The sequence below is a fragment of the Suncus etruscus genome, chromosome 5 (assembly GCF_024139225.1).
Source record: "Suncus etruscus isolate mSunEtr1 chromosome 5, mSunEtr1.pri.cur, whole genome shotgun sequence".
Taxonomy (NCBI): domain Eukaryota; kingdom Metazoa; phylum Chordata; class Mammalia; order Eulipotyphla; family Soricidae; genus Suncus; species Suncus etruscus.
Window position 1 is genome coordinate 51,694,933 of NC_064852.1, and position 24,111 is coordinate 51,719,043.

Genomic DNA, 24,111 nt, shown 5'->3' on the forward strand with positions numbered 1-24,111 from the left:
GATCGCTAGCTACAGTGGCTTGATTATCTCACACACAAAAAAGCCTTTGGGCTTTTGGCATCACAAAAAAGCCTTTGGGATGGGGTAATGTGTATATATGGAGCCAGGGATGGATCCCATGATGGTATGCTTCAAGATGGAGAAACCCTGAATCTTAGGCCACGGGAATTCCCTTTCTTCCCCAATGCTTACTGTGCCTATGCAAAATAAAAAAAAAAAAAGTGGGGGGAACGCCAAACCCTAACACTCCAGCATCCATACTTTTTCTTGTTTTGTTTTGATTTGTTAGTTTTTTACTTTATTTTTCTTCTCTTTTTTTCTTCCACTTTTCTCTTTCTTTTTCACTCTTGTGGTTATTATTTAGAGATTTATTTTTATATTTATTTGCCAGGTCCATTTTTCTCTTTTTTCTTCCATTTTTCTTTTCTTTTTTTCTCTCTCTTCTTTCTTTTTTTGGTAGTTGTCACCAAATTTTTTCTCCCTTTTTTCTTATCCTTTTTATCTCCAATGACGGTAGAATAGATGCTCAATCTACAACAAGCTGTAAAGTGGAGACCAGTTGCACTAGCATTCTAGGGGGTAGAGGAGGGAGATATGGGATGCATACTGGGAACAGGGGCGGAGGGAGAACAGCACTGGTGGTGGGAATGCCCCTCATTCATTGTCACTATGTACCATAAATGATGCAGTGAAAGATTTGTAATGCACTTTGGTCACAATAAAAATTTAAAAATAAAAATAAATGAGACTTTTCTTATGTAGGCTTTTGGAATGTTCAGGGGAATAGGAAATGGGGGAAAGCCTTTTTAATAATCATTAGTAATTTTGTTTTATAGTCTAGAAAATTCTTTAGTGCAATGCTGTGTACTAATCTTTAAGTATCACAAGCGAAATTTAATTTGTTTCAGTTTCAAAAATATAGAAAACTTGCAAAAACCTGAATTCTTTTTGATTCATTATTTATTTACATTTTCCTCTTTTGTTTTGTTACTTCTGCTTGCTCTTTCTAAAAATTGTATATATATATTATATATATATATTATTTGCTTTTTTTTTGAGTCAGGCTTGTCAGTACTTAGTGCCAACACTTGGTTCTGTGTTGAGGGATCATTTCTTTTTGGTACTGGAGGGGAGCATATGTGGTGCTAGGGATGAAACCTGAGTCAGTTGTGTGTAAAGTTTTAACACATGTGCTATCTTACTCTATTTCTCACTCTAGATGTGTGCTAACATAACTATGTATTATTAATTGTATGCCAATATACTTTACTGAGTCATTTGAGAATTATATATTAGGGGCCGGAGAGATAGCATGGAGGTAAAGTGTTTGCCTTGCATGCAGAAGGAAGTGATTAGAATCCTGGCATCCCATATGGTCCCCTGAGCCTGCCAGGAATGATTTCTGAATGAGGAGTAACCCCTGAGCACTGCTGGATGTGATCCAAAAACCAAAAAGAAAAAGAGAGAGAGAGAGAGAGAGAGAGAGAGAGAGAAAGAGAGAGAGAATTATATGATATCATCATGCTTATTTACTTGTAGAACTTTACAACCTCTTTCCTAAGAATGCTTTGTCTTCTATAATCACAACATAGTTCAGAAAAATAAAAATACTAACAAAATACTATTATATAATTCACTTTTTTAATTGTTACATTTTTACAAATATGCTTAATATGGATATTTTTCTTTTTTTTTTCTATTTTTGGTTTCTGGGTCACACCTGGCCGCATTCATAATATAGATTTTTTCTAATGAGCTTTCAGACTTGCCTGTTTTGGTTGCCTGATGTTAGCCTCTGATTGTTTGGATTATGCAATTACGGCAGATATTCCACAAAAGTGATGTGCATGTTTTAAGTGTGTAAACTTTGGAGACATGTCCTCCGGATTATTTGCATTATTGATAATAACATCATTGAGCATTTATTTAAAGAGATCAATACTTATAGAAGTTAGTAGCTTTTCTATTGTATCTGTTAAGTGATATATGGGAAGTTGCTTTGAGATTATGGAACTTTTTTGGACATGTTATGGAAATTTGGGGGGCAGGGAAATAGCTGAATGGTAAAACACTCTTGTATGTGTGAGGTGCTTGGTTCTATCCTTAGCACCACAAATATATGGGATATCTTGTTATTGCCATGTTTTCATGTGCAAATGCTTCTCCACTTGGGCCTTCATGACTACATTATGTATGTTTGCTGAATTGTGATTTTCAAACTCTCTCAATCTGTGTGTATTTGTTTTGTGGGATTATATGCAAAATAAGTATTTTCCCATCTCCCTATATATTTTCTTCATACATTTTATTTTTGTAACACATTTTAATTTTTTTAATTCTTACTATTTTTCCAGTATCCTGTTTTGTAGACTTGGGTTTGATGCAGAAGTGGTCACATTGTTATGGCAGGAGTTACTGCACCCAGCAGTGACTGGAATCACATTCTGGGCATCATACAAACAAGACGGGCACTTTATAGCTGCATCATATACATAGCCTCTAAATTTTAACTGTTTATTATAATTATTTACTTTGATTTTCCAATTATCCTAAAATCATAATTATAAGTGTTTCTTGAAACAAGAAGCCACTTCTTTCAGAAAGCCTATCTCTATCATGTTTAAATGAGTCATTCTTTTTTACCTTAAATGTCACCTTGGTGTCAATAAGCACATTTAGCTAACCTCTTTGTGTCTATGTTTTAATAATTCATGCTTATTTTTGTAGATTTCCATATTCAATGACTTCTTGAGATTTATTTTTGTGTCATTTCTAAAATCCTTTTCTTCTCTATTCCTCATAGCTATTCTAGATCTCTGGAATGCAGAAGTTGATGTATATAAATTGATGCTTAAATTTTTGTTTTCGACTACTTTTCTGTTATTATATTTCTTAACTTTTTATTATCACTAAAGTCTGGTATTATGTGTTTTAATTTTTAGTTTTGACTATATCTTTCAGACAGGGTATGAAGATCTTGAGATATGTGGTTTCTATTTATTACCATAGCTACTCAGAATTCCAAGGTCTGTTATTTAAAAAAAATTCTATAAAGTATACTGGTATGAAATATACTATCACCATGATCTGTGTGTGAAGTAGTGTGTGCCAGAAGTAACTGAAAATTCAGTACATGGAAGATATAAAGTTATTAATTGTGATAATTTTTTTCCTGACAGTATGCCAATTTGTGGTTAGAAATTACCCCATTGTTTTCAAAATGATCAAATGTAGGGCCCAGTAGAATTGCACAGAATCTCTGATTTGCCAGTGTAACACTACAAGTCTAATTCCAGTTACTGGCATATGCAGCAAACATAATTCTGGCAGCTCTGTTGTTTCAGCTGTGCAGTTTTGCTATAATCTCTGCTGCCACAAGTGATTTCTGACTATACCACATCCAGGTCTGTGAATACCACAAGTGAAGCCTTGGTGAGCTTTACTAAGTTCTGGCAGCACCAGATCTAGAAAGTGAGACCTTTAGTCACACTACTCCAAGAAGGTACATGAACAACAAACAGAATAAAGAAGAAAAATAATTTTTCAAATATATTTAAATAAACAAAAATCAAGCCATTATATAATTTAATTTTAAAGACAGATGGTCATTGGTTTAAAGAAGGTAATTAACAAGTAATATTACTGTAACAATCCAAGAAAATGTGATTATAAGCATGCAACTGATGAAATAATGTTTGAATATAATTCAGGAAAGTCCTTCCTATAATTTTACAGTGAAGATGTCTGATGCATGAATGGGGTATAAACAAAAATCTACCAGTGCTTAGAATGGCAGAGTGGAAGACAGTTTGCAAATATAGAGAGCTGGAGAGTGAAGAAAACTAGAAGACCAAATATTTCTCTGTTCTGTTGGCTGTGAGCCCAGCCTTACAAAGCCTTCACTCTTTCATGAATTACAGATTATGAGTATTATTATGAGAAATTTCCAGGTTTTGAGTAGTTTAATTTCTATGGTGTGAAATAAACAAAACATGTCAGTAGGCCAGATTTGTTGATCAAGCCCCAGCTTGCCTTCTCTCCTCAGCAAACAATGTAGGCACTAGCACATGTTATAGTGAGATATAGGACAGACACAGGACAGAAAACCTCTGAGCCTGGGATTATCTCTTATTAGCTATTTCAAATTGAACAAATCTTCTGATCTTTTTTTCATATTTGATTAAAGAACATTTATTTAAACATTACTGATAATTGAGCATATTATATTTCAAGACACCCATCCTACCACCAGTGTCAACTCCCTTCATCGATGTTCCTATCCTGTCATCTTGTTATTTGTCTTAATATGACTTTTTGTTTGTTTGCTTTTTGAGCCAGTAAAGGCAGTGCTCAAGGATTACTCTATGGTTCGATGCTCAGCTAGGGAACCTTATGGGATGCAGGGGATTAAACCTGGGTTAGTCATTTGTGAGGCAAATGTCCACCCCACCCCCCTGTATTATCGCTTTGTTTTTGCATGGCTATATTAAAGTATAAAGGAATTTAATTTTTATAACTTGTAATCTGTTGATAGTATATAAGAATATACATTTGCTTCTTCTATTGAGATCTTTGTTTTAAATGTAGGGAAATCAAATTCATAAAAATTGAGCTTCATGAAATTTTCTTGATTTAGTATTAACATTTAATTGCAAGCTTGCTAATCGCATCTAGTTTCCTCTTGTGTGAATACGAGAGGCTTCATGTTAAACACTAGAAGAATCATTCCTGTGTCTGGTAGAGGCCATCCTATTGTCTCTCACAAACTAGAGTAAGATAAATTATATTGTCAACTCAAAATGCTTGTTTTGCTTGTTGAACTGTTAATTTTACTGCAATTGATTTTGGTGGACACAAAAGCACACCTCTTTTATTAGTAAATGGTATTTCTGCTTAGTATTATGAAGAACCAGATTTGTCTGGGCACAAGTTCTCTTGGTTGCTGAGAATTACTATTCTGCTAGAGATGCAGATTCCTTGGTGGAATTTTGATTTGTACTGTCTACAGTGTGTTTTATTTGTCTGAAATAAAACTTTGCATTTTCAAGGATTATTATATTAATATTTAGGCTATTTTTTCTTGTGTCTTCTGAACAGCTCTTATCTAAAGCAGTGTACCCAATAGTATACAGTTTATTTAAATGGAAATAGTTTGACTTGTGAAATTAAGGAACTCTTACTAAAACCTGCACTAAAATAATGAATAAAATCTAATGCAATAATTTTTTCTTAAAATCCATTTTTAGGACCTGGAGCAATAGCACAGTGTGTAGGGCATTTGCTTTGCATGTAGCCAACTCTGGTTCAATCCCCAGCATCCCATATGGTCCCCTGAGCCTGCCAGGAGTAATTTCTGAGCACAGAGCCAGGAGTAGTCCCTGAGTGTTGCTGAGTGTAACCCTCTTCCCCGAAAAAAACCTTAAAAACTTTATTTTTAATTTCTGAAAATTATGTTTGTTGTTCTGTAAGGTATACAGGAGGTATTTCTGCATTTTTCTCAGTGCTTGGTTTTATTTAAATTAGAGTTGAATTTGATTACAAAGTGAATTATTGCTGTTATCTAGATAAATAAAGAAATTCTATTGGAGCTGGAAGACAGTAAAGTAGTTAGGGTATTTTTCTTGCACATTGCCAACCCAGGTTTGATCCCCAACTTTTCATATTGTTTCTGGGTACTTCTATGAGTGATTCCTTGGTGCAGAGTTAGAAATAACCCCAGCACACTTGGGGTGAACCTCCAAACAACATTAACAATTACAACAACATAAGAAATTTTCTTTCTCACTCAGTGATCATCATAAATCAACAAAATAACATTTTAACAACTTGAATATTTTAGCTACTGACCTCAAATATTCAATGAAATCTATTTAGTTATCTATCTCATATTTCTAACATTTTTGGTCACTCTGCAGACTTTATCTCTTATTGATTGCTTTCCTTGACTTACGTTATATTATTTGCACAAAGTTAGAAATATTTATGTACATTTCTCATCTATGGGTTTTAAGAAAAATAAAAGTCATTTTTGCAACAATCCTCAGAGACAATGAGAGGAGGGCTGGAACTTCCAGCTCATTTCATGAAGCTCACCACAAAGAGTGGTGAGTGCAGCTATAGAAATAACTACACAGAGAACTACCATAATCATGTGAATGAATGAGGGAACTGGAAAGCCTGTCTGAAGTACAGGTGGGGGTGGGGTAGGATGGAGGGAGATTTTGGACATTGGTGGTAGGAATTTTGCACTGGTGAAGGGGGGGGGTGTTCTTTACATGACTGAAACCTAATCACAATCATTTATGTAATCAAGATGTTTAAATATGAACTATCCTAATAATGAGAATGTACGAGGGAAATAGAAAGCCTGTCAAGAGTACAGGCGGAGGTTGGATGGGAGGAGGGAGATTGGGGACATTGGTGATGGGAACGTTGCACTGGTGATGGGTGGTGTTCTTTACATGACTGAAACCCAAACACAATCATGTATGTAATAAAGTTGGTTAAATAAAAAAAATAAATTAAAAAAGAAGAAAACTTAAAAAAAGATGTTTGAAAAAAAAGAAACAATAAAAAAGAAATATTTATGTACATTGGTCATAAAATTTTTCTTTGTTAAATGTAATATCTATTTATTGCAGATTTTACTTTTTATGTTAAAGTATTTATAGTTTAGGTGTGTATTATGTAGATGTGTATTATTATGGGTTACTTTTTCTGTGACATTGGCAAATTCCTTACTTTGGAATTTTTTTTACAGGTAAATTTTGTAGGAGTATTTTGAGATGAATGTTTGCAAATTGTTTTGATACTGCCAAGCACAACATACAGTAAGTATTATAAATTTTTATATTCACACTCAATTGAAGTTATAATAAATGATTTTGAAAGATGTCAAATTTTTATGTGAAGGGTTTGTTTGTGAATACTGATGAAAATGAATATAAAAGATACAAAGTTTATGTGCGATTTTCTAGTGTGAATAAAGTTGCATGATTTTAGAGTTTAATGACAGAGATTGGTATATTATAATTTTTCATGTTAATTATATAGGTGAGATTTTTCTGATTATTATAAGTTTTGAGTTGTAAATAAGTTTTTTATAACTTTTATTGGATGTTTTTAAAAGGAATATTGAAGTATTAAGGTTTACTGAAACTTGACATTTTTAATGCTTTAGGCAATCTGTATGTGTTTCTCTTCATTTTCTCTAAAGTATTTTGAATAGGAACCAGTTAGTTTTAATGTCTCTTTCAGAGACAAATCTGGATTTTAGAATGAAGACTTTATGGGAAATATTGTCTCCAATAAACTTAATGAATATATTTTTTCTAATTTTGAATACATAAGAGTTAAGCATGTTCTAATAATTTATTTCAGTTTTTGCTTTACTTAATCATTAAGCTGAACATATGGTAGATAATTTTTTTGTATTGTCTGTCATATTATTGCTTTTATTTCAAATGATATTTTCCAGTTTCTACCTTGTACTAGTTTATTTTGTTGTTGTTGTTGTTTTTGGTCCAAATCCAGTGGTACTCAGGAGTTACTCATGGATCTGTGATCAGAAATTACTCCAGGGAGGTTCAAGGGACCATATGGGATGTCGTTGGTTTAAACCCTCCATGTGAAAGGCAAATGTCCTACCCACTGTGCTATTGCTCCAGCCCCTGTATTCATTTAAATTTGTAAAAAAAATAGCTGGTAATGCAGATTTTTAAAGTTTATAATTTATCTAAAATATTCTTTTATGAAAACTGTTTAGACAGAGTTGATGAGGTTCTCCAAGTCTTTCATTTATTAAATATAAATAAAAATGCTACCATATGTTTTTTTTTAATTGGAAGAAACCATAGAATCTAGAGAACTAACATTTTCTTGTTAAGATTACTTGATTATTGAAGTGAAATAATCTAAAAGACAATTTTAAAATATAATTGCTTAAAAAAGTACTGGCAAATGTATATTATATATCTACTATATTTGTATATTGGCTCCTAGTGTATACTTTCTTCAAAAAAAGGGACAGTACAAAGTAGAGGTTTATGAATTTGAACTATGAATTGAGACTACTTGGTTTTAAATCATAGTATCATTGCTTATTATCTATTTGATTGAACAAATTAATTAATAATTTTATAAAATGTATTTATAACTAACTCTTCTGTGTAAATTGGCAGGTAGTGCATGCATAGTAACAGTTTTGTGCACTCAGTGAATTTCTTTTAACATTTATAATATTTTTATTTAAGCATCATGATTACAAACATGTTTGTAGTTGGGTTTCAGTCATAACAAGAACACTCCCCTTCGCCAGTGCAATATTCCCATCACCAATGCCCCCTCTCTCCCTCCACCCTCATACTCTGCCTATATGCGAAACAGGCGCTCTACTTCTCTCACTTATTAACAGAATGTATTTGTTACTGAGCAGCATCATTTTATATAATAACATATAATGCATATCATGAAGGCACTCAGTAATACCTTTGATTTTTAGAAAAGAAACAACTCTAGCCTTATTTATAAATAGAACAAGATGCTTTTAGTAGAATTTTACTTTGAACTTTTAGTGTATAAACAAAGCATTTTGTTTTATACTATGTGTAATCAATACAAAATAATCAATACAAAATGTATGACTCCTAAACATAGGCTGAAAGTGTGTTCTTATGCATTTTGTTGGGGGAAGGAGCAATTATTGAATACTTATGAATTCTGAAAAGCTTTAGATACAAAGCAAATAGTTGAATTTTCTGACAATTAATTTGGTATAACAATCTCATCCAATGTTTGTTAAATATTTTATGAATATTTAAAAATCATCTAATGGAAAACAATATCAAACATAAGCATTGTATATGTCAATATTTATTAGCATATTAAATACTTCATTCCATGCACTTTACATCTAACATGTCAGTTCTTCTGCACAATTCTCTTTCATAGATATGTCACTCCATTTTTCTTTAGGAAAAAAAATGCAGCAGAGAACATTAAGTCTATCATTTATGGAAATGACATCTGAGACTTACCTATTTCTAAGGCTTCTGTGCTCTCTTATTCCAGGTGCTAAATATTTAAATTCTGTGGATCATCTAACTTTCTTTTATTTGCATAAAAGCACTTCAAATACCTTGGCTCTTACTTTTGAATTCTTCAGTAAATAAATAGTTGATTTCAACCAGAATTAATGATAATCACTTTATATTGGCTATTCCTAGAACCACTCAGAAATACAAACATAATCCTCTTAAAATTTTGAGTCAAGAAAACCTAAAAAGTATAAAAAACAAGCAATAATGTATATTTTATTATTATTCGGAATTTAAAGCGACTGATAAGTTCTTTATTTTATAGTTCTTCAGCTAATTTATGTGATGAGAAGTGTGGAATAGAAGTTCAACTTGACCTCATCATTTAGCTTTCTATTTATTGTGTCTAGATCTGAAGCCCTTAGTCTATTTTTTACCATACTAGCTACAGTACTGTGTTTCCTTTTTAAGTGTTTCACACTTAAGTAAATTTTATCTTCTGTCACTCTAGTAATTGATCAATCTTAATCCCTTCTTGCTTATTGAAACAAACTATCATTGGAATTTTGCTGAGAGAAGCTTTCAAACTTACTGTTATTTCAAATATACTTTGTAATTGAGATATTTTGTGTTCTCAAGAGTATTAATATACTCTTGATTTTGGTTTTTGCACCAATCCTAGGATGAAGCCTAGGATAAAGTCTTTGTTTATGTTTCCAGAAGTTCTGCTCAGTTGCAGTTGTTTCAGTCAGACTTCTGAAATTAGAGATCTTGGTTGTTGTACAGATCATAGGCCAAAGCCTAGATTAAGATCTTTTTTTTTATTATTGGTACAAGAATACATTCTGCCCAGTCATGGTGGTTACAGTCAGTCTTCTGTAGTTAGCGATATTGGCTTTTGCACAGATCAAACAGAATCGATACCCAATCTACAACAAGCTAGACACAGAAGGAACTACTTACACTAGCAGCCTGGGGGACATATTAGGGGAATATGAGATGCATGCTGAAACAGGGGTGGAGGGAGGACAACATTGGTGGTGGGGATGCTCCTGATTCAATATCACTATGTACCTAAAATATTACTGTGAAAGATTTGTAATCCACTTTGATCAAAATAAAAATTATTTGCAAAAATACTCTTGATTTTGACAATAAGAACTTGACAATTCTGTTTTTCACTTTAAAATATGACCTTTGTAAGAGGAATCTAGTAATTATTTTTAGTAATAACGGCAACTTAATTTAATAAACACTAATCATTTCCTTCTTTAATTTGAATGACACAAGTTTCATTGACTTCTAGAAAAGTGGGAAGGAAAAAATGACTTTGAGAGTGAGAGGGGTAGATAAAGAATAATTTCACTAATCTGTGGGTTATAAGAAAAAATAAAATGCAGTATAGTAATAATATCCAGAAACAGTAGAGCTGAGTACTAGGAGAACTAGTGCATGATAGGAAGCTTGCCAGAAAGAGCAGTGAGTGCAGTTAAAGTAGAGAAGTGTCTACTATGACAATGATATTTGGAACTGATCATTCAGAACAAGAACTGGATGCTTGCTGAAAGGTGATAAAGTGACATGCATGGCACACTTTCATCAATATAGTGTAAACCAGTGTCATAAATGAAAGAGAGAGACAAAGAAAGAGGGAGAAAGAGAGAAAAGAGAGAAAGAAAAAAAGAGAGGGGTACACACTTGGAAAAAGACATAATTCATTGAAATAAATTGATTAAATTAATAAAACCTCTAAATATTCTAAGAAAAACAAAAGGTGGGTATGTATAAGTGGGGATAAAATGGAAGAAAGGAGATGTTGAAATTCATTATTCAAGATTTTTTCATGGGCATTAATTTTAGTCTACATTTGGATGCAAGTGGAAAATGCTCACAGAGAAATCAGTTAAATGGAATAGCAAAATTTAAACGTAAAGAGGAACCCTTCACATTCAATTTATTAGACAACAGAATAAGTATCTTGTCTTGAACTAAAAATAATTTCACTGGAGTAAAGGTGAGTTAAGATAGATAAATTACTAATAACCTTAGTTAAGATATTGTCTTTTACTTTACAGGAATTCAAGAAGTAGGAAAAATTATTTTTTGAATTTTAAGGAGAGTTTACAGTGATGAATTTCTTGTCTCTGTTCACTCTGTATGCTGGGAACGAGAGCACTATAATTCATGATATTGTTCAATTATAAATTAAAATAGTAAATATGTCATCTTACGCAATTTGTCTTCTCATTTGTGCTTAAAATGAAAGTAGGATAGAGTGTTAAGTTGAAGATTTAATACCTTGAGTCCATGAAAGAACGATATTTTAGACTTAGTTTCTCTTTTCTACTAAACAATAATTTTGACAAGTGCAAAATGTAATATGAGCTAGAGGGACTATCTATATTGGAGAAATAGTTTGATGTACTATTTTAGGTAATGGTCTCCAGAACCATACCGCACTATGGTTCAGACTCCACAATGAGATGTTTGCTATGTAAGTTTATTTCAGTTCTCTAAGTTCTGTTCTCTTCAGAGTAAAAGTGATAGTACTTTGTGTTCTGGATGATATAAAGGTTCAATGAGATAAAACAGAGTGGTTCCTAACATAATAAGTTCTTTATAGATATTAGTTATGTTCATTGAACTTTATCTAACATCAGAGGTTTAATATATGAAATTTAAAAAAGTAATGCCTTTTAAGCTTTTAATTACGATCTTTAATGATTTAGAACATAAATCAATTTTTTCTCAGCAAACATTATGTAGCCATCATATGGAAGCATATTTTATTTAATTCAGACTGCTTTTTGATTTCCAATATTGCTTTCTTCTCTGTTCCCTGATATAACAACCTTATTATGGTTTATATAATAATCAGTTCTTGATTTTAATTAGAGATTTAAACAAAAAGAATATTTTGATTTTGTTTTTGGGCCACACCTGGTAGGGCCCAAGGGCTGACTCCTGGCTCTCCTTAGGAGCCAATCCTAGCTAGCTTGGGTGACTTGTTTGTGTCTTATGAACTACAAGAATCAAACATGAATTAACTAAATGCAAGGCAAGCACCCTAACCTCTGTACTATTACTCTGGCCCTGTGATTAGAGATTAACATTTAATTGTGTATTATTAGACATAATGGATTTATCTTGATTTTGTTTTCTGGTTGTTTGTTTGTTTGTTTTTGGGCCACACCTGGTGATGCTCAGGGGTTACTCCTGGCTATGTGCTCAGAAATTGCTCCTGGCTTGGGGGACCATATGGGACGCTGGGTGATACAACCGCGGTCAGTCCTAGGTCGCCGTATGGAAGGCAAACACCTTATCCCTGTGCCACCACTCCGGCCCCTTATCTTGATATTTCAATTCATATATACATTAATTATTCAACATGCACTCTTTTGTGATTGGCCTCCTTTTATGAACAAAATTTTAGCAATTTTCATGAACATTTTTGTGATTCCTTAATTTTTATTGCAGTGTTGTAAATTTACACTTTTCAAAAATAATTCAGAGTATTTCCTATTGCATTTTTGATTGTTTTACTATTATAGTTTAAATGACATGATCACAGTAGTATTAACATTTATTATCTTGATATAAATAGTTATCACACCTTGCCACCTAAGTACCATGACTTTCTACCAGTGACTCAGTATTGTTTCTAATTTTCCTCATCTTTCCCCTCAACTCTCTTTTGAGAGTTATCTGAGACCGATGGCTTACTGTCATTTAGTGATGTGTATCAAATGTTTTCTTTTTCAATATACCACAGAAGAATTAGGTCATCCATATATGTCTTCTGACTTACTTTTTGCCAAATATGACATATGCTTCTTTCCCATTAAAGTTATAGATAATTGAATGATTTAATTTTTCTTTTAAGCTGCATTGCATTCTTTCATGGATACATGCCATCTTTATCCATTCATCTGTCATTGGACATATAGTTTGCTTCAAAATCCTGTCTATTATACTAAGTGCTACAGTGATCATAGGTGTGTATTTTTTTGAATTAACATTTTTGGGTTGGGGTATAGATGCCTAAAAAAATGTGGTCATATGGAAGCTCAATTCTTAATTTGAGAAATCTCCATGCTGTTTGTCACGTTCTTGCTAGCACTGTTTTCTGAGGAATCTTTTTGATATATGCCATTATAAATGGTGTGAGATGACACCTTATCATTGTTTTGATTAGGATTTCCTTAATAATAAGTAATAAACACATTTTCACATGCCTATCATCTGTTCATATGTTTCCTTCAGAGAAGTGTCTTTTCATATTTTTTTCTTCATTTTGTGTGGTTATGTCATGCTTTACAAAATTTATTATTTATTTTTTTGATTTTTGGCCCACTTCTGGCAGTGCTGTGGGATTATTTTAGGCTCTGTGCTCAAAATCACTCCTAGCAAGCTCAGGGGACCATATAGAATGTGGAGGATTGAAACCGGGTTGCAGCATACAAGGCAAACTTTCTACCCATTATGCTATGGCTCAAGTTCCAGTTTTCAAAAAATTTGAGTTATGTGCATGCTTTATATATCTTGGATGTTAACTAACCCCTTATTGTATGTACTGAGTGAAAGCATTTTCTTAATTTAGGGCATATCTTTATTTTAGTCTGATTTTCTTTTGACATGTAAAACCAGGCTTGGTTAATGTAGTCCCTTTTGATTATTTTTGTTTTTGTTCTCCGCACCAGTTGAATACAATCATTGAAAATATCTCCGAGGATGTTTTATACTTGAAAGTTCTACCTATGTTTTTCTAAATGTATTTTACAAATGTTGGTCTAACGTGATCTTCAGTTCCTTTTGAATTAAATTTTGTATATGGCGAAGATATGGAGCTAATTTCTTTCTGTGTGTGTGTGTGTGTGTGTGTGCTTGCACATATGTGCACTAGGTTTCCTAGAATCATTTGTTGAAGAAACTTCCTTTGTTCCATGTCACACATCAAACTCTTTTATCAAAGATTTATTGTCCATAAATCTGAGGGCATGTTGCTGGAGTCTTAATTCAATGTCCATAGGTATAGATTCTATCTTTATCAGCCAGTTTTGATTACTTTAAATTGCAGAACTTATATTTATTATTTTGGGTTTTGGGTCACACCCAAAAAAAAGTAGCACTCAGGACTACTTCTGGCTTTGCACTCAGAAATCACTCTGGCAGACACAAGGAACCATATGGGATGCTGGGATTCGAACCTCCTATAGTCCTGGATCACCTGGGTTCAAGGCAAATGCCCTACGGCTGTACTATCTCTCTGGCTCCAATGCAGAACTTCTAAATTTAGAAAATACAATACTTTTCCTTTTTGTCAGAATGGCTTTGTTTATCTAGAGAGTTTTGTAATTACCATATGTACTCGAGTATTAGACGAGTTTTTTGCAGCACAAAATTTGTGCCAAAAAAACAGAACTCAACTTATACTCGGGTCATACGGGCTATATAATTCGGTGCGCAAGCACCTAATTAAATGCATGTAGTCTCCAGTCGTCTTCTGCCGTCTGTTGGAGGGGGCAGTGCTTCAGCTCAGTCCACAGTCAGGGCTGAGCTGAAGAGGGAGGCTGCTGAAATGAACTGTATGCCACTGAACTATGTAGCCCACAATATAATGCACTTTGTATGAGAACAACAGTGGTGATGATGATATCTGCGAACTCAGGGATGATGACAAAATCTATGCTGATACCCTCAAATCAGATACAGCTGAACCTCTGTTTGGACATACATATGATAAATAGGAATCTAGTTTTGAAGGATTTTAACCTTTGTGATTTAGCTTGATTACCTATTAAGCTACTGTTTTGTTTTCTGCACTTTAAAGTTTTAAAGCTATTGTCTCTAATTTACAGTTTTTCTTTAGCAATAAATATTGAAAAAAATTAACCTACTGATTCCTCAATTATTGTAATTGTTTTGGGTATATATTTTTATATTTGAAATTTACCAGTGGCTGCTACATTTTCCACCTTGGTTTATACTCAAGACACTAAGTTTCCCAGTTTTTAGGGTAAAATTAGGGGGGTCAGCTTATAGTTGGGTCAGCTTATACTTAAGTATATAGGTATATGCAAATTTTAGTGCAGTTTTCTTAAAATCATTGAAGAATGTCATCAGAATTTTTTGGGGAATTGTGTTGAACCTGTATTGGGTATGATGGTTATTTTGACAATGATGAGTCTTCTAGTCCATGAAAATGGGTTGCTTTTTTATTTCTTTGTCTCATTTCTACTACTTCTCTCAATAATGCCTTAAAATTTTTGATAAAGTACTTTCAAAATATTGAAAATAAAACAGGAATTCATCCTAGTATATATTTTATGACATCTCTGTTACCCTAATATCAGAAATTGACAGCTGTCACTAAAAAGAAGTTATAGATTAATTCCTTGGAATAACAAAAACACTAAGGTCCTCAACATATTTTTAAACCAAGTTCTCCAGTATATCAGAAAGCTCAAACACCATGGTCAAATGGGGTTTATTATAGGCATGCAAGAATGTTTAAATATACACAAATCAATAAATGTAATCCCTAATTGCAAATCAACAAAGGAACGGAGAAAATTGTATTGTAATACCAATAGATGCAGAGAAAGCTTTAGACAAGATTCAAATTCTTTTATGTTAAAATTCTTTAATAAAGTAGGACTAGAAATACCTCAAAGTAGTAATGACCATGTACAACACCAGTAAACAACATATTCAACAACAAAAAAGCAGAAAGCCTTTCCTCTGAGCTCAGACACAAGAAAAAGTTACCCATTAGTCAAAAAAGGAAAAATAAAACAGGAATATGAAAATAGAAAAATATATTGTCTGTAATTATTACAGATAAAATGACAATATAGATACATAGAAGATGATATTAAAGATCGTAAGCCACCAATACAGAAACTTAGGTTCTACAAAACCAAGAACAAATCATTTGTTTTTCTCTATGCAATACTGAATTGGAAGAGAATGAAATAAAGACACAAACCTACTTAAAATAGTGTTCAAGAAATAAAACATGATGCCCAGAAAGAGAGCACAGTAAGTAGGGATCTTGCCTTATATATGGCTAATTAGGATTTGATTCAGATAATACAAAAACATCCTCTGAGTACTGCCAGGAGTGATACCTGAGTGCTAGGAGTAACCCCTAAGCATCACTGAAAAGTGGCTCAAAAAACAAAACAAAACAAAAAAACAATCAAACAAAACCCACAAAACACAAAACCATTAGAAATCCACTTATAACAGAATGTAAAAGACATGTGCATTGTATTTTTCAACATATGTGATCATATGTAGAGTTGCTTAGGACCTACAGACAATTCTTAACTCAAGGGTCACTCTTAGCATTGCCAAGTATACCATATATTTCAAAGGACTGAACTAATGTCTCCTGATAAAAATCTTTACTTAAGTCCTTGGATTTATGTCTTCTTATACATGAGCCATTTTATTGCTAGACACATACCCAACAGAAATCCAATTATATGTGAAACAATAGAGATTTTAGTTTTAAATGATAGTATCAATGTTTTTTATGAGTCTCCAAATCAAGAGGTTTAGAGAAATAAATATTTTTTTTTGTCCCCCAATTCACAATACATACCCGGCAAGGGGCCTGTGTTGAGGTGTATATGGGGTGCCTTTACTGTACCTCCTCTTTCTATACAGCCAGTGTAAAGAACACAGCCTGTGGTAAGATTTGGGAGGCCTTATCTTATCTTTTATTTATTTTATTTTTTTTTCTTCAGAGCAAACTAAAGTTGTTTTTGTTTGTTTGTTTGTTTTTTTAAAGTAAGAATTCATTTAAAGGACAAAATTGATTAACATAATGAGGTAAACTAATATAACATAATATAGTGACATAACATAACATATAATATAATTGATATAATAATAATACATGTAAGTCAAAGAAAATTTCTGATTAAAAACACAATTTTTTTTTTCATAATGGCTTACATATCTTTCACTGTAGTATTTTGGGTACATATTCACATTGAATCAGGGGAATACCCATCACTTAATATGTCCTCTTCTCAATCAAAAATCAAATATGCTGAAAATAGGCAGAGTCCTGTCTAGAGGCTTCCAACCTCAGTTTGAGAGAGGATGTGAAAAAAGTAATTAAAATACCACAATACAAAAAAAATATCGAATTAAATAACCGATAAGCACCACAGCAATAAAGACAGGCACCACACAATAATCTCGGTTCTGAAATCAAATCATACTCAAGTGCAAAAAAGAAAGAGAAAAACAAAACAAACAAAATAAAATAATATTGGAGACATCAACCGTAATCTCCACACCAAAATAAAGACGTCAAAAAAATAGATCATTTATTCTCCTCTTGCTGCTTTCGTGGTATGTGGAAGACTTCTACTTTATCTTGGATGGTAAAATCAGACCTGTTTCTAAAGATCTTGGTGGCTGTGCAGATCAGGGAATGGAGTTTATGAAGTCTTTCTTTGTGGTTCAAGCAGTTATGCTTCTTCAATGTCATTTTTTTGTTTTTTATGTGTTCTAGGTGTTTCAGAATAGTGCTACCATTCTGTGTTTTTCTTTTGTCTTCTGACTTACTTCGTTTAACATAACATGATCTAGGTCCATCCACGTTGCTGCAAAGTCTGTGATTGTATCATTTCTAACTGCCATGTAATATTCCATTGTATATATGTACCACATCTTAATGATCCATTCATCTGTTGTTGGACATCGAGGTTGGTTCCAAGATTTGGCTATTATACTGAGTGCTGCAATAAATAGTGGGGTGCATACGTATTTTGGAATGAATGTCCTTCCATCTTGGGGGTATATGCCTAGGAGAGCAATTGCTGGGTCAAATGGCAGCTCAATTATGAGTTCTTTGAGCACTCTCCAGACTTTTCTCCATAGATGTTGGACTAGGGGGCATTCCCACCAGCAGTGGATGAGAGTTCCTTTCATACCGCATCCTCGCCAACAAAGGTTGTTTCCATTATTTTTGATGTGAGCCAACCTCACTGGTGTGAGGTGGTATCTCATTGTTGTCTTGATTTGGATCTCCCTGATGATGAGCGAAGGTGAGCATGTTTTCATGTGTTTGTTGGCCATCCTTCTCTCTTCCTCAGAGAAATGTCTATTCATTTCGTCTCCCCATTTTTTTATGGCTTCGTTTGGTTTTGAAGGGCTCAGGTTTCTGAGCGCTTTGTATGTTCTAGATATCAGCCCTTTATCTGATATATCAAGTGAAAAGATTTTTTCCCATTCTGTTAGCTGTCTTCTTGCATTAAGTAGGGTTTCTTTTGCCATGCAGAAGCTTTTTAGTTTGATATAGTCCCATTTGTTTATAGTTGATGCTAACGTTTTTGCCATTGGTGCTCCATTGTCAAAGACCCTTTTGATATAAAGGTCTTTGAGTGTTCTGCCTATTTTATTCTCGATAAACTTTATAGATTCAGGTCTGATTTCCAGATCTTTGATCCATTTTGAGTTGACTTTTGTATAAGGAGTGAGATATGGGTCGATTTTCACTTTCGTGCATATGAGTTTCCAGTTGTACCAACACCATTTGTTGAATAGGCTTTCTTTGTTCCATTTCATATTCTTGCCTCTTTTATCAAATATTAGTTGGCTATATATCTGGGGGTTTATGTCTGGGAATTCTGTTCTAATCCACTGGTCTGAGGTCCTGTCTCTGTTCCAGTACCATGCTGTTTTTATTACTATGGCTTTATAGTATAGTTTCAAGTTAGGTAAGGAGATACCTCCCAACTTCTCATTTTTCAGAATGTGTTTAGCTATCCTGGGTCTTTTATGGTTCCAAATGAATTTTATAATTGATTGTTCTATTTCTTTAAAGAATTGTGTCTGGATTTGGATAGGGATTGCATTAAATCTATATAGCAGTTTGGGTAAAATAGTCATTTTGACTATGTTAATTCTACCTATCCATGAGGATGGGATGTTCTTCCATTTCTTTAGATCGTCTTCAATTTCTTTCTGAAGTGTTTTGAAGTTTCCCTGGTATAGATCTTTCACTTCTCTTGTAAGGTTGATTCCTAGGTATTTGATATTTTTTGATACTATCTTAAATGGAATTGTATTTTTAATCTCTCTCTCCTCAACTTCATTGTTTGTATATAAAAACGCTACTGTCTTTTGTGTATTGACTTTGTATCCAGCCACTTTACTGTATTGGTTGATTGTTTCTAGGAGTTTTTCTGTGGATTCTTTAGGGTTTTTGATGTATATCATCATATCATCAGCAAATAGAGCTAGCTTGTGTTCCTCTTTCCCTACTTGAATTCCTTTGATTCCCTTCTCTTGTCGGATTGCTATTGCTAGGACTTCTAAGGTTATATTGAATAAGAGTGGAGAGAGTGGACAGCCTTGCCTAGTTCCTGACCTTAGTGGGAATGCTTCTAGCTTCTCGCCATTAAGTATAATGTTGGCTGTAGGCTTTTCATAAATAGCTGTAACTATCTTAAGGAAGGTGCCTTCTAACCCTATTTTGCTGAGTGTCTTTAACATGAACGGATGTTGGATTTTGTCAAACGCCTTCTCTGCATCGATTGATATGATCATGTGGTTTTTGTCCTTCATGTTGTTGATGTGGTGTATAATGTTTATTGATTTGCGTATGTTGAACCAACCTTGCATTCCTGGTATGAATCCCACTTGATCGTGATGTATGATCTTTTTGATGAGGTGTTGGATTCGGTTTGCTAAGATTTTGTTAAGTATCTTTGCATCAATGTTCATTAGTGAGATTGGTCTGTAGTTTTCTTTTTTGGTGGTGTCTTTGCCTTCTTTAGGAATGAGTGTGATATTAGCCTCATAAAAGGAGTTGGGGAGGATTCCTGTTTTTTCTATGGTTTTGAAAAGCCTATGGAACAGTGGTAATAAGTCTTCTTGAAATGTTTGATAGAATTCACCTGTAAATCCATCTGGGCCTGGGCATTTGTTCTTAGGGAGTCTTTTAATTACATCTTCAATTTCCTCTGAAGTGATTGGACTGTTTAGAGTTTCTAGGTCTTCCTTTTCCAGTCTTGGAAGAGGGTGTTTGTCCAAGAATCTGTCGATTTCTGGTGGGTTCTCTAGCCTAGTTGAATATAGTTGTTCATAATATGATCTCATGATATGTTGTATTTCTTGGGGTTCTGTTGTAATCTCTCCCCTTTCATTCGTGATCCTAGTGATTTGGGTGTTTTCCCTCTTTTTTTTTGGTAAGTTTTGCCAATGGTTTGTCTATCTTATTTATTTTTTCGAAAAACCAACTCCTGGTCTCATTGATTTTTTGTATTGTTTTCTTAGTCTCTATGTTGTTTATTTCTGCTCTGGTTTTTATGATTTCTTGCCTTCTGGTTGTGGTTGGATTTCTCTGTTGCTGTTGTTCCAATTCTTTGAGGTGATCTTTTAAACTGTTGGTTTTGTTATTTTCCTGTTTCTTAACATAGGCCTGTAATGCTATGAGTTTCCCCCTAAGTACTGCTTTTGCTGTATCCCATAAATTCTGACATGTTGTCTCTTCATTGTCATTCGTCTCAAGGAATCTTTTTATTTCCTCCTTGAGTTGTTCTTTGATCCAGCTGTTGTTAAGCAGTATGTTATTCAATCTCCAGGTATTAGTTTTCCTCCATTGCTTCTTCTTGACATCAATTATAAGCTCTGTTGCATAGTGATCTGAAAGGGTACTTCTAATGATCCTTACCTTTGTGGTCTTATATAGGTTGGCTTTGTATCCTAAGACATGATCTATTCTGGAGAAGGTTCCATGTGGGTTTGAGAAGAATGTGTATTCTACTTTCTGGGGATGGAGGGCTCTATATAAGTCTATTAGCCCTAATTCTTCTAATTTTTCATTTAGAGCTCTTATTTCTTTACTATTTTTCTGTTTGGAGGATCTGTCCAGTGGTGATAGTGGAGTATTGAGGTCCCCTACTATTATCACAATTCCCTTCATGTGTTTCTCCAGGTTTGTCAGTAGTTGCCTCACATATTTTGGTGATTTTACATTAGGTGCATAGATATTGACCAGGGTTAGCACTTCTTGATCTAATGTTCCCCTGATCAGTAAGTAGTGCCCCTCTTTGTCTCTGATCACTTTCTTGAGGTTGAATACAATTTGGTCTGATATAAGAATGGCTGTCCCTGCTCTTTTTTGTTTTCCATTGGCCTGAATAATTACTTTCCATCCTTTAATTCTAAGCCTGTGCTTATCCTGTAACTGTAGGTGTGTTTCTTGCAGACAGCAGACAGAGACTCCTGAGTGCCGGCTGGGGAGGCGTGAGTTAGTTTCTCTCCTTTTGCTTGGCGTTTGGGCCTGCCCCTCCCCCCAGAGACTCCTGAGTGCCGGCTGGGGAGGCTTGAGTGAGTTTCCCTCCTTTTGCTTGGCATTTGGGCCTGCCACTCCCCTCAGAGACTCCTGAGTGCCGGCTGGGGAGGCGTGAGTGAGTTTCTTTCCTTTTGCTTGGCGTTTGGGCCTGCCACTCCTCCCAGAGACTTCTGAGTGCCGGCTGGGGAGGCGTGAGTGAGCTTCTCTCCTTTTGCTTGGCGTTTGGGCCTGCCCCTCCCCCCAGAGACTCCTGAGTGCTGGCTGGGGAGGCGTGAGTGAGTTTCTTTCCTTTTGCTTGGCGTTTGGGCCTGCCACTCCTCCCAGAGACTCCTGATTGCCGGCTGGGGGGGCGTGAGTGAGCTTCTCTCCTTTTGCTTGGCGTTTGGGCCTGCCCCTCCCCCCAGAGACTCCTGAGTGCCGGCTGGGGAGGCGTGAGTGAGTTTCTTTCCTTTTGCTTGGCGTTTGGGCCTGCCACTCCTCCCAGAGACTCCTGATTGCCGGCTGGGGGGGCGTGAGTGAGCTTCTCTCCTTTTGCTTGGCGTTTGGGCCTGCCACTCCTCCCAGAGACTCCTGAGTGCCGGCTGGGGGGGCGTGAGTGAGCTTCTCTCCTTTTGCTTGGCGTTTGGGCCTGCCCCTCCCCCCAGAGACTCCTGAGTGCCGGCTGGGGAGGCGTGAGTGAGTTTCTTTCCTTTTGCTTGGCGTTTGGGCCTGCCACTCCTCCCAGAGACTCCTGAGTGCCGGCTGGGGGGGCGTGAGTGAGCTTCTCTCCTTTTGCTTGGCGTTTGGGCCTGCCACTCCCCCCAGAGACTTCTGAGTGCCGGCTGGGGAGGCGTGAGTGAGCTTCTCTCCTTTTGCTTGGCGTTTGGGCCTGCCACTCCTCCCAGAGACTCCTGAGTGCCGGCTGGGGAGGCGTGAGCTCCTCTAGAAAAACCTTTAGGAAGGAGACCAAAGCAGGCCGAAATTAGAAGCCACAGCACTCCAAAACACACCATTAAATACAAAGAATTATGCGTAAATCAAGGAGATCTCTTATAACTGAAGACATCATGACAAGCCCTATCAAGTTTCCAAGTCCACCAAAACGCACAGATCCAGGGGAAGAAGACCTAAAAGCGGTCATGAGGAAGGAAATGCAAGAATTACTAAAACAAATGAAAGAAAACCTAGCAACCGAGTATAAGAATTTCATGGACGAACGACTCAGCCAAATTAAAGAAGAAATGTTAAAGAACATGAGAGATTCCATACAAAAAGAAGTGAAGGATTTAAAAGACAAAATAACAAGCCTTACGAGTAGAACCACAGAGTTGGAGAAGCACATCGATGAACTCGAAGGAAAACTGCAATATAAAAATGATCAAGAAACCAACAAAGAAATAAAAGGCAAAGCACTGGAAGGAAAAATCCAATATCTAATGAACAAGGACAAAAGAAACAATCTAAGAATTGTGGGTATACCAGAAGGGGAAGAAATAGGGAAGGAGGAAGAACAAGTAGTCAGGGAGATAATAACAGAGAACTTTCCCACCCTCTGGAAAGACAATTTAGGACAAATCCAAGAAGTCAAGAGAGTCCCTAATAAAATAGACCCTAATAAACTCACACCAAGACACATAATAATCCAAATGGCGAAAAACAAAGAGAAAGAGGAACTCCTGAAAGCAATAAGGGAGAAAAAAAACCTCAAGTACAAAGGAAAGGACATAAGAATCAAACCAGATCTCCCATTTGAAATAATTCAAGCAAGAAGACAGTGGAATGACGTATTTAAACGACTGAGTGAAAGAAATTTCCAACCCAGGGTCCAATACCCAGCAAAACTATCATTCATATGGGAGGGCAGACTAAAAACATTCACAAATATGAACGAACTTGAACTATTTGTGCAAACTAAGCCGATCCTAAGTGACTTACTCAGAGACGAATTACACAATCCAAACCCCCGATTGTAACAACAACCACGCCACACAATACAACTGCACAACAGTCCTCTTTATCAATAATTTCCCTAAATGTTAATGGACTAAACTCTCCAATTAAAAGACACATAGTAGAGAACTGGGTTAGGAAAAATAAACCGGACTTCTGCTGTCTGCAAGAAATAAATATTTTTTAGAGTCTCCAATCAAGAGGTTTAGAGAAATATTATAGCAGGTAATGTACTTGCATTGTATGCAACTGATTTCGATTTGATCCTAGAACCACATAAAAATTCTCAAAGCACTGCTAAGATTGATTCATGAGTATCAAACCAGGAGTAAGTCTTGAACACTCAAATTTGTGACCCTTAAGCCCCTAAAAATTTGAAAAGCTCAGGTATAATCTACTCAAACATTCACTTTAACTAGATCTGACAGACTTTTCCACATTAGTTTAACCGGGATTATGCTCCATTCATGCTTATCCCTTCTTACTGAATACAGTTAGCCCTTTGAATTTTAGCCATTCTAATACACGTGCAGTTTAAATATACACATATCATTGTGCTGTATGTTTTAATTGTTGCATAGTACTGTTTTCTAGATTGCCATTTTTAGCCACCATGTATATTTTTCCATTTTTTCAGTCAATATACATAGCTTTTAATTGAACAAAACTAGAAATATGCATATGTTTGGGGTGGAGAGAAGGAAGAAATATGTGTTTAAGAATGAGCACATCCTTAAAAGAAAAAGCAAGCAGGGGAGCTCATTTCTATGAGCAATTGAGATACATATTCTAGGGAGAACACAGGCTTGAAGAGTAAGCCTATCT

At 35.0% G+C, this 24,111-nt stretch overlaps 1 protein-coding gene and 1 non-coding gene across 2 annotated transcripts in view; one reads left to right on the plus strand and one right to left on the minus strand.

The window, feature by feature from the left end:
• GALNT13 (polypeptide N-acetylgalactosaminyltransferase 13) overlaps positions 1–24,111 on the plus strand; it is a 623,731-nt gene that overhangs the window by 27,284 nt on the left and 572,336 nt on the right. The window contains exon 2 of the mRNA XM_049773003.1: positions 6,761–6,830. The gene's annotated coding sequence lies outside the window, so the exon portion shown is untranslated. The remainder of the gene's footprint in view (positions 1–6,760; positions 6,831–24,111) is intronic.
• Positions 16,618–16,750, minus strand: LOC126010123 (small nucleolar RNA SNORA51). The gene has a single exon (XR_007496259.1). It is a non-coding gene; the product is annotated as a small nucleolar RNA SNORA51 (small nucleolar RNA).